The sequence below is a fragment of the Nilaparvata lugens genome, chromosome 9 (assembly GCF_014356525.2).
Source record: "Nilaparvata lugens isolate BPH chromosome 9, ASM1435652v1, whole genome shotgun sequence".
Lineage (NCBI taxonomy): Eukaryota > Metazoa > Arthropoda > Insecta > Hemiptera > Delphacidae > Nilaparvata > Nilaparvata lugens.
In genome coordinates this window covers 38,186,212-38,195,917 of record NC_052512.1, presented here as the reverse complement: position 1 = coordinate 38,195,917, position 9,706 = coordinate 38,186,212, and positions in this window count along the sequence as shown.

Below are 9,706 nucleotides of genomic sequence, written 5' to 3'. Positions count from 1 at the left end.
TACACTTGAATTCAGGTTCAATTTTCTGTTCAAACATGCGAAAACAAAAAAGTTCTAATTTAGATTATTCACAAACCAATTGAATAACAAAATAACATCCACTTATCACTTTAAAATTATCAAATAATGATCTGCCTTGAAAATTATGATATACTCTAGTTTAGGAGGATAATCATGTCATGTTAACAAATCTGATTATGTTGATCAAGTCGATTAAATTGTCTATCTTGATAACATTTCTCGCTGATTGATTATGATTACACAGCTAGAAATAATTCTGTCCCTCTCCCACACAGGCACACGCATCTTCTGTTATTTATTTATCATTTACAATCAACTTGAGGACAAAGAAACAGACTACAGTCCAAAACTTCATTTCTTCCCAATTTCATAAAATAAATTGTCCAAATAAAGGTTATGTGCGACTTTTCAATCCTTCACTAATTTCCACATTGAAACAAAACACAAACACTTGAAACAATCAGTTATCGAGAGACGACGAAATTATCATCTATTTTTCTTAGGATGAATTATCCTTTCCATGTCCTTCAGCCAGTTTTCCCAGGGATGAGACCTAGTGCAATCGAATTTTTATATCATAAACCTACTATCTTCCAAATTTCGTGAAAATCGTTAGAGCCGTTTTCGATATCCGTTGAACATAAATAACCAGATAACCAGATATAAAAATAGCCAGATATAATTATACAGAAATAGCTCGCTTAATATAATAGGATAACTGTACATTACTAGAGTCTAGAGAAATAAATGAAAAAATACCTCAAATTAGATTCATGATTCATATTCTATATTTTTCATACTCCACTATATATTCTATCTTGTGGAAGATCAATTTATATATTTTTCCACTGTGGTATTTGGAAATCGGTTAAAAACTAATGTATCCTTTATTTTCTGTTTCAGGAATTCACACTGGCGAACAAGTGTTTCACTTATGCCAGTAGTTCTTCACCTCCAGCCGTATTTTACAGATAGATGATATAAATATTTAGAATAATAATTATTGTTGTTTTTTTCTGATTGTCACATCTTTGTAAAGTTTTTGTGTTTTGGTGAAATAAATTGAATTGAATTGAATTGAACTGAATCATTTCGATGTGTGGCCAAAGCTTTCTCGAAGAAGTATTTCCCTTCTCAAAATTAATTTCTTTGGAGCAATTTTAAGAAAATCAAGTTCAACTTTAAAAGTAAACTCTAAAGACAGATATAAAAAATACTCTTTTTCTCTCTCAAAATTAATTTCATGCTAGAAGTATTTATTAATTTCCTTATTTTCTCATCTTGCTTATAAGGTTTGTAGCCATAATGGTCTTTTTTGCTTCGTCGATCCTATCATTCCGTGATAAATGTTGTATTTATTTCCCCAACAGATCTTTGTTATTTTACATTTTAAGAATGCTCTACTTTTAAGTTTATTCAACTATTCCACTTATTATTATTTTTTTACTTTTTTCTTTTAAAATATCGTTTTGTTTTATTTTACTGAGGGTTGCTTGTTAAATTATAATTTAGTATTGTATTGGAGGGTTGAGTGTAAGAGAGGGCCGACTGCGCCCTAACTTCGCCCTCCCAGGTATAAAATAAAGGCAGTCATTCTATTCTATTCTCGATCTTAGAGCTTTCAGTAGACTAGAGATTTATAACGGTGTAGTAAACGGTATAGTACCTCAAATTTTAAATGAAGGAGTGTTTCGAGTTATTTAGATGAAAGATTTGGCTTTGTATTCTGTTTCTGGATTGATCTTCTTTTCTATAATATAATAATACTCTATTCAACTTTGTTCACTTATTATGACATGTCACATACGCCAAGCTATGTTTGATTATGTAGAGTTCTGTGATTCACTTTTTGTGTAGTTGAGAAGTTAATATTGTGGTAATTATTCATATTGAATGAAAAAGACTGAGAAATTGTCAAAAACCACTGATTTATTGATAATTAGAAAGACCGGTTTCGGTTATTACACCATTGTCAATCTCTGATAAACTGTTTTACAAGACTCTACTGAGTTTATCAGAGATTGACAATGGTGTAATAACCGAAACCGGTCTTTCTAATTATCAATAAATCAGTGGTTTTTTGACAATTTCTCAGTCTTTTTCATTCAATTCAAGTTCTCTGATTCCATAAATAGTTATGGCAATTTCAATTGGGTAGTTTCAATTAATAATGTAATTGAATAATTATTCCAACATATTCAAAGATGTGAAATATTCTATAAATTATGCTATAATGTTGTAAAAAGTTTTCAGGAGAAATATATAGTTTGCAATAAAAATATTGTAGTCTAGTTACAGTATTAGAGATGCTGAAGAAGGTACTTTTTATAATTTTCAGATAGCAGGGGCAATTCTCACCTATGAAATTGTCCTGATTCAGCTACAAAACACAAAATAGGAAGGAGAACAAGAGTGAGAGAAATGTGACAAATCGAGAAAAAGAATGACGAATAACAACCTTAATTATGAAGACAAGCAAAGTTGTTACAGTACAAGAATGAAGTACGGTACCTACTTAATTGTAGTTAAGATGAATATGGTGAAGAATACAATGCACATATTAATAGAAAGATATCACATTATCTTGAACGAGAAGACTTGAAAATGAGCAATCCTTTTTATTCATGTTATCATTATTTCTGAATAAACGCTATTTAAAATTTGATCGATATTTATTTTACATAAAATAGAAACTGATATTGAGATACAAAACTTGGGCTGTTTTATAAATTACTGTTTAATATCAGGGACCGAGCTTCGCTCTGGAGTACCATAGCATAAAACATTTATTACGAAATAAGAAATTATAATAACATTCATACAGGAAAGATCTATCTTATCACAGTAAATTGAGATTAATTGCCAGAGGAATGCAAAAATTTCACTCACAAAGGCCTAGTTGCACAAAAGCCGGTTAAATTTTAATCCTGATTAACTTCACGTGAACCAAATCAGAGAAGACTATTTCAAAAAGATGGATCTACTGGTATTAATCAGGATTGAAAATAGTCCCGGCTTTTTTGTGACCGGCACTAAGTACCTGATTGAATGATTACCGGTACGTAAGTTCAACAGCTGAGTCATAATTTTGACACAGTCCCACACACATGAACTCGCTCACTCACTTCCATCACCAACAGACGACGAAATAATTATTATCAGCTGTTTTTCCAAGGATGAATAATAATTATCCTTTTTATGTCCTTCAGCGAGTTTTCCCAGGGATGAGACCTAGTGCAATCGAATCTTTATATTATAAACCTACTATGTTCTGAATTTCATGAGAATCGTTAGAGCCGTTTTAGAGATCCGGTGAAATGCAAACATATGAACAGAAGTTGCTCGTTTGATAGTATAGGATTACAATCTTGGTATACTATGACTGTACCCTGGAATGTGCTGTACCTTCCTAGAATAGCCGACCTTCAAAATTCCCTGTTTTACCCAACTATTTCTGCAATATGTGCTCAGCAATGCTGAATTTCCTTTTCAATACAGACATCTACTAAGTAATATAGTAGTAGTATAGTATAGTAGTAGTGTTGAGCTACAGTTACATAAACATCGATTTTTGCCGTCCTTTGAAATTCTACTAGATTCTACTTGGCAAACACTGTGTGATACACATTATATGTTTGTCACGTTATGTTAAATCTCATTGAAGGACTGCGAAAAATCGTATGTCCAAAAATCGATGTGTATGTAACTGGACTAACAAACATAGATTTTTTGCCGTCCTTATATATATATATTCTACCGGATTGAACAGACCTTGGCTACAGGTACACATATATGTTAGTCAAGTTATGTTTAATCTAATATTTATAAGAACGGCGAAGTTCTTGAAGTTCTAATATTTATAAGAACGCTCAAAAATCGATTTGTGTGTGTAACTGGATTTAGACATCTCTGCTAAAACGTGTGCAAACTACAAAAGGATATTTGTGCATATTTGTTTGTTTTGCCACAAAAGCCACTCATCTTGAATTTCTGTCTTCTATGTCGGTCAACCACTTTATCGCCGCACTACAACGATTCATTGCCCGACGAGGTACGCCTCATACGCTATGCTCTGACAATGCCAAAACTTTTGTATCCGCCGCTAGAAAAATGCATGAATTGGCCAAGCTTTTGGAATCACTACCCTCTGATGTCACTTGCTTTCTGTCCAACCATGGCATAAATTGGAAACTCATCCCTCCTTACGCACCCCACCATGGAGGCCTGTGGGAAGCTGCCGTCAAATCCACTAAAAGGCTGTTGTATTGCTGTATTGGAGACAAGGCTCTCACATATTAAGAATTTGACACAATATTCACCCGCATAGAAAGCATTTTGAACAGCCGACCGCTAACTGAACTGTCTTCACAGCCCGCAGAAGCCGCTTCTGTTCTAACACCTGGCCATTTCCTAGTAGGTGGACCCCTGACCGCACCACCGCAACCGATAGAGACTAAAGAAATACTATCAACTCGCCATTGGAGACATTGCAACCAAATGATGCAATTCTTCTGGAGCCAATGGTCAAAAGAATATCTATGCACACTAATGAACCGCACAAAATGGAAGGTTACTGAAAGAAACTTACAGATTGACGATTTGGTTGTAGTCAAATCAATCAACACCTCGCCGCTAAGCTGGCCGCTAGGCAGAATTGTAGTGCTGCACCCTGGCAAAGATGGACTTGTCAGAATAGCGACAATCAAATGCACCTCTGGTAATATTGTCAGAGACCTAAGTAAAATTCACCGCCTCATTTAGAACAATCTCGAACAATGTTATTGTAAATAGTTTGGTTTTACCCGCACAACCTGTTACTGTCCGCGTCACTTTGTTGTCGCCGCCTTGTGTTATCTACTTTGCCGCAACATCTTGATGACCGCACCGCTACTGTCCGCGTCGTTTTGTTGTCGCCGCCTTGTGTTATCTACTTTGCCGCAACATCTTGATGACCGCACCGCTACTGTCCGCGTCGCTTTGTTGTCGCCGCCTTGTGTTATCTACTTTGCCGCACCTCTATTGACCGCACCTGTGACTGTCCGCATCGCTTCGTTATCGCCGCCTTGTGTTATCTACTCTGCCGCAACATCCTGATGACCGCACCGCTGTTTGCTGCTTTGCTCCACCTCTGTTGACGCTCAGCTCCACTTCTATGACCGCTCCGCAGTTCATGTCTACGCGCATTCCGCAACTTGTGCTGTGCCGCCCCGCTTGTCTACTTCTATGACCGCACCGCAGTTCATGTCTACGCGCATTCCGCAACTTGTGCTGTGCCGCCCCACTTGTCTTCACGTCACGATCTCGTGTTCACACCACATTGCTCTGGACTTCTCCACTCACTTTATTCAAGACCGCAGACCCATCGCCATCTAGTTATTGCCGCCCGCCCTGCCGCAATGTACAGTGTTTGTTGCTGCTTCACCCGATTTAAAAACTGTTCGTTTTTGGGGGGGAGTATGTATGGGCCAAGCCATTTGAATCAACCGCGCTCACCCACGGCCATCTAGCATGCTACTGCCATAGATAGCACTGTTCTCCCTGTTTTTCCCCCGCCTTTTTTGCTTACCAGTTCTCTTCCGTGTTTGTAACTGCTTGAGGAAGTTTGGTGCTCTGACGCTTCTCGGTTGTTTCTCCTTTTAAAGAAGTCAAATGTGTATTACCGCTTCGCTTGTTTGAATTTAAACTACTACCGCGACTAGTGAGGAAAAATTATTGTTAGAGTACTCCGCTAAATATCTAGATTGGATTTTCTTTGTGTAATCTCTTCGCTGCAACATGGGCCCATGTATTCCCCATGTATTAATCATCGCCAGTGCAAGTGAATCCTGATTATCTGACCGTGCTACCGCCTACCAGAACGAGGAGACCGCTCTTACAGTCCACTGTGAACCCGCCATACCCGAACAAGACGCATTTAAAGGTAACAATTTTATTTTCTGAACTACTAAGTAACATGTTTAGAAGTCCACCTCATTGGCTCTAACAATATCTAATAATTAATAAAAGCGTAAATTGAACGAATTTGGTTCCCTGAAGTTCAATAAGAACATAAAATAGAAATATAGCAATAGCGATTGATGAATTACAAATTATATAGTAGGGATTTTTACCTTTTAGAAAGAAACAATTCAAACTAAGAAGGTATAGCTTAGCTTCTACAATAAGATAAAAAAAGAAATATTCATTCGCAGTAAAATGAGTAAACATCAATCAAGTCATGCCTTGCATTCAAATAGTTTCAGAATTATTTGGTAGAGAGGTTTATAAAGCTATATCAAAATAGAAATTAATGATTTTTTCATAAACTACTTATAAATGCTTTCATATTGAAACAATCATGGATAAAACAAAGATAATTAAGTATTTTATTAAGATGTAATAATTATATTAAGTAATAAAGTAATCTGATCACATTAAGTAAATTTTTATAGTAACTCGGCAAGTTTATTTCGTAAATTTTCTATTAAGGAACTTTTTGAAATATATTTCTACTAGCTTAAAATCACCAGGTATACTCACAATTAATATCTAGTTCTTATCAAGTTATTGGCGGTTATCAAAAATATAAGTAACAATAACAAGTAAAAACTTACATAACGTCTGTAAAAGTAGGCGTGTAAATCTAACCTACTAAACCGTGTAAATCTCATAGGTAAGTATACAGTTTATTTTCATATTAAGTAATCACTTTATTGTGCTATAAATAAATTTACTATGAAATCAACTATATAAATTTGTGGATAATTCAATCAGTAGTTAAAAAGCTTATAATTTATATCATACGATCTTAAAACATTATAAAAATATGAATATGTTTAGGTATAAATAATGACTTTTTACATCCTTCAAAAATCGACGACTTAAAAAAAAATATATTTGAAATATATATATACTTTTTATACAAAGTAATTCAATTGCCATTAGCCAAATTTTATTATTAGTCATTTTACTTTGACAATTATTTTATACCATACAAAATATAGGTATATCAAAAATATCGATTCTCATTTTATAGAAACATTGTCTATGAGATAATAACGAAGGAAATAGCACGAATCATAAGTTAATTATTACTGTATACAAAATTCGTACTATATAAATTTATAGCTATTCCTGCCAGGCTTGTAGCTATTTCAAATCTTGTATAGGGGTTCATTAGAAAAATAATTTCTTCAAATATCATCAAAAACTTTACAAAAGATCTTCGTTCAACTTTCATCAAAGATGAGGTGAACCTTTAATTGAGGATTTGTCATGATAGACAATTTTTATAAAATCAAAAAACCAAACAAACTATCAAAAATCGCTAGTCAATAAATCTTTTACGAAATATTTGATAATCTAATACCCATTTAGCCTTCGACAAACCTTCATCTAGATAAAAGTCACCTAGTATTATGTGATGAAAGAAACATTTTATAAATATGACCATCACACTATCAAAGGTTGCTAATTAAAGATCCTTCATGAATATTTTTGATTTAATTTCATAGGGATAAGCTTTTGAGTTTGATAGACTACTACCCTATGTTTTGTTTTTCACGACACAACTATTTTCGGCCGATTGAATTTGATAGCTTGATAAAACTGAGAAAAGGACACTAGTCTATCAATTAAAAAAATATTCAGATGGATATTATAATTTATATTTCATTATTGAATATTATTAATAAATATTTTTGATAATCTTAGGCCTGATTACTATAGTCGGATCAGGGAGCCAATGCAAACAGACATGCGCATGATGTGAGAGTGGATCTTGGAGCAGTAAGATCGATTCACAATAGCCAACAAGAAGAAGTGCAAGGGATTTATGGAGACTGAGATGGTTGCAGGGAGAGGTCAGGAACAAAGTCCTTGTGGATGACCCTAATGACATTGTTCCTGGCACCCAGCTGAGACGTAGAGAGTGGTGTGGCCTTAACCGGTTCAGGACGCAGGTGGGAAGGTGTGCTGAGCTGATGACAGCATGGGGATACTCATCTGATCCTCTGTGCCAATGTGGACAAATCCAATCAATGAACCACCTAATATCTGAGTGTCCACAACACTCCTATCATGGAGGGCTGTCGGCCCTCCATGATGCTGGAGAAGATGCGTGTCAGTGGCTCCAGAACGTTCTAAATTCTATTGGTATTTGAAATATTAAGTGTAAAATTATGTTTTTCTTCTAATTTTGGCCTATGTATGCATATATATATATATATATATATATATATATATATATATATATATATATATATATATATATATATATATATATATACAATAGCCAACTATCATCTTTGTCACAGACTGAACTGAATAAACACAATACGTGATTTGGTGAGAAGAAGCATTGTGAATCGGTATTTGAAAGTCCAGCAATTACACAGTGGATATGAGCATAGCCACCTCTAATACAAGGCTGCGGCCTACGATATTTCAACATCGCAGTGTAGGCCTACAATCTAATACATGATTGGTGAAAAAGATTTAAAAAAATACCAGCTGATCTTTTACACCAATCATGTATTAGATTCTATAGTGAGGTCCACGTTATAATGGCAGTGGATAAAGATAGGAGAATAGCAATGCCGATTCTCTGCATTAATTAATTATATTTCTACACTGTCAAAAACATAATTGGCATCGTTGTGGACCTAGAAAAGGATAGTACCACCGGCTTTGTCGAATGATAGACAAGGATAGCAAAACCAAAGTTGACCAAATACTGTCATTATAACGTGGACCTCACTATAGGCCTACACTGCGACGTTGCAATATGGTAGGCCGCGGCCTTGTATTAGAGGTGGCTATGATATGAGTCATCGTTTCTATACACACACAAACGCAAATTCTATGTTGTGGTTAGCTCTCATTTCGATGAATTGACCATATAACTCTTATTCATTAAATCTAATGGATCGTTATTTCAAATATATTAATAGACCATAATGTAATAAGTATCCTAGAAACCGTGCCTTATTGAGTCGAATAAACCTACATTAAATCTATAGGTTGAAAAGTCCGTTCGATTTGGAGAAATACTATAAAATCTATTGGAACATTATTTAAAATCTATAAGTTAAATGGTCCATTAGATTTAATAAGTATCCAAGAAACCTTGCCTTATTAAGTTTAATAAACCTATATAAATGTATAGGTTTAACGGTTCGTTAGACCTGATAAGTATCCTAGTAACCGGGCCTTAGCCGTATTTCAGCAATCATAAATTCGTGCTGTACGCATTCCTAGCAATCTCACTCAAATTGCGCGCCATTTTGGGTCCTGTTTCCTGTACCAGCTTGAAGAAATATCCGTCCTGCTTCTGAAGCAACTCATGCGGATGTCCAAACTCCACCGTTCGCCCCGCGTCCATCACCAATACCTGCAAATCAAATCAAATTTTTTATATGCAATCTCATTCATCTATAATACAGTATAATAAAGGAAAGAACCACCGGCTTATAGCCGTAGGGATAAGAAATGTACGAATGACGCATCATCACGTCTGAACCACTGAACAGATTAACTTGAAATTTTGCATAAAGATTATTAATTTTCCGAAGATGATTTTAGGCCTATTTTCAATTCTCCAAGATTTCTTTGACTTTTTCTTTCTTTATCTTTTTGGTCTCAAAATTTTATAGTTTTTTCAAAGTTTGGAATTTTATAATCAATTGTGATTGATTTAATTTAATTT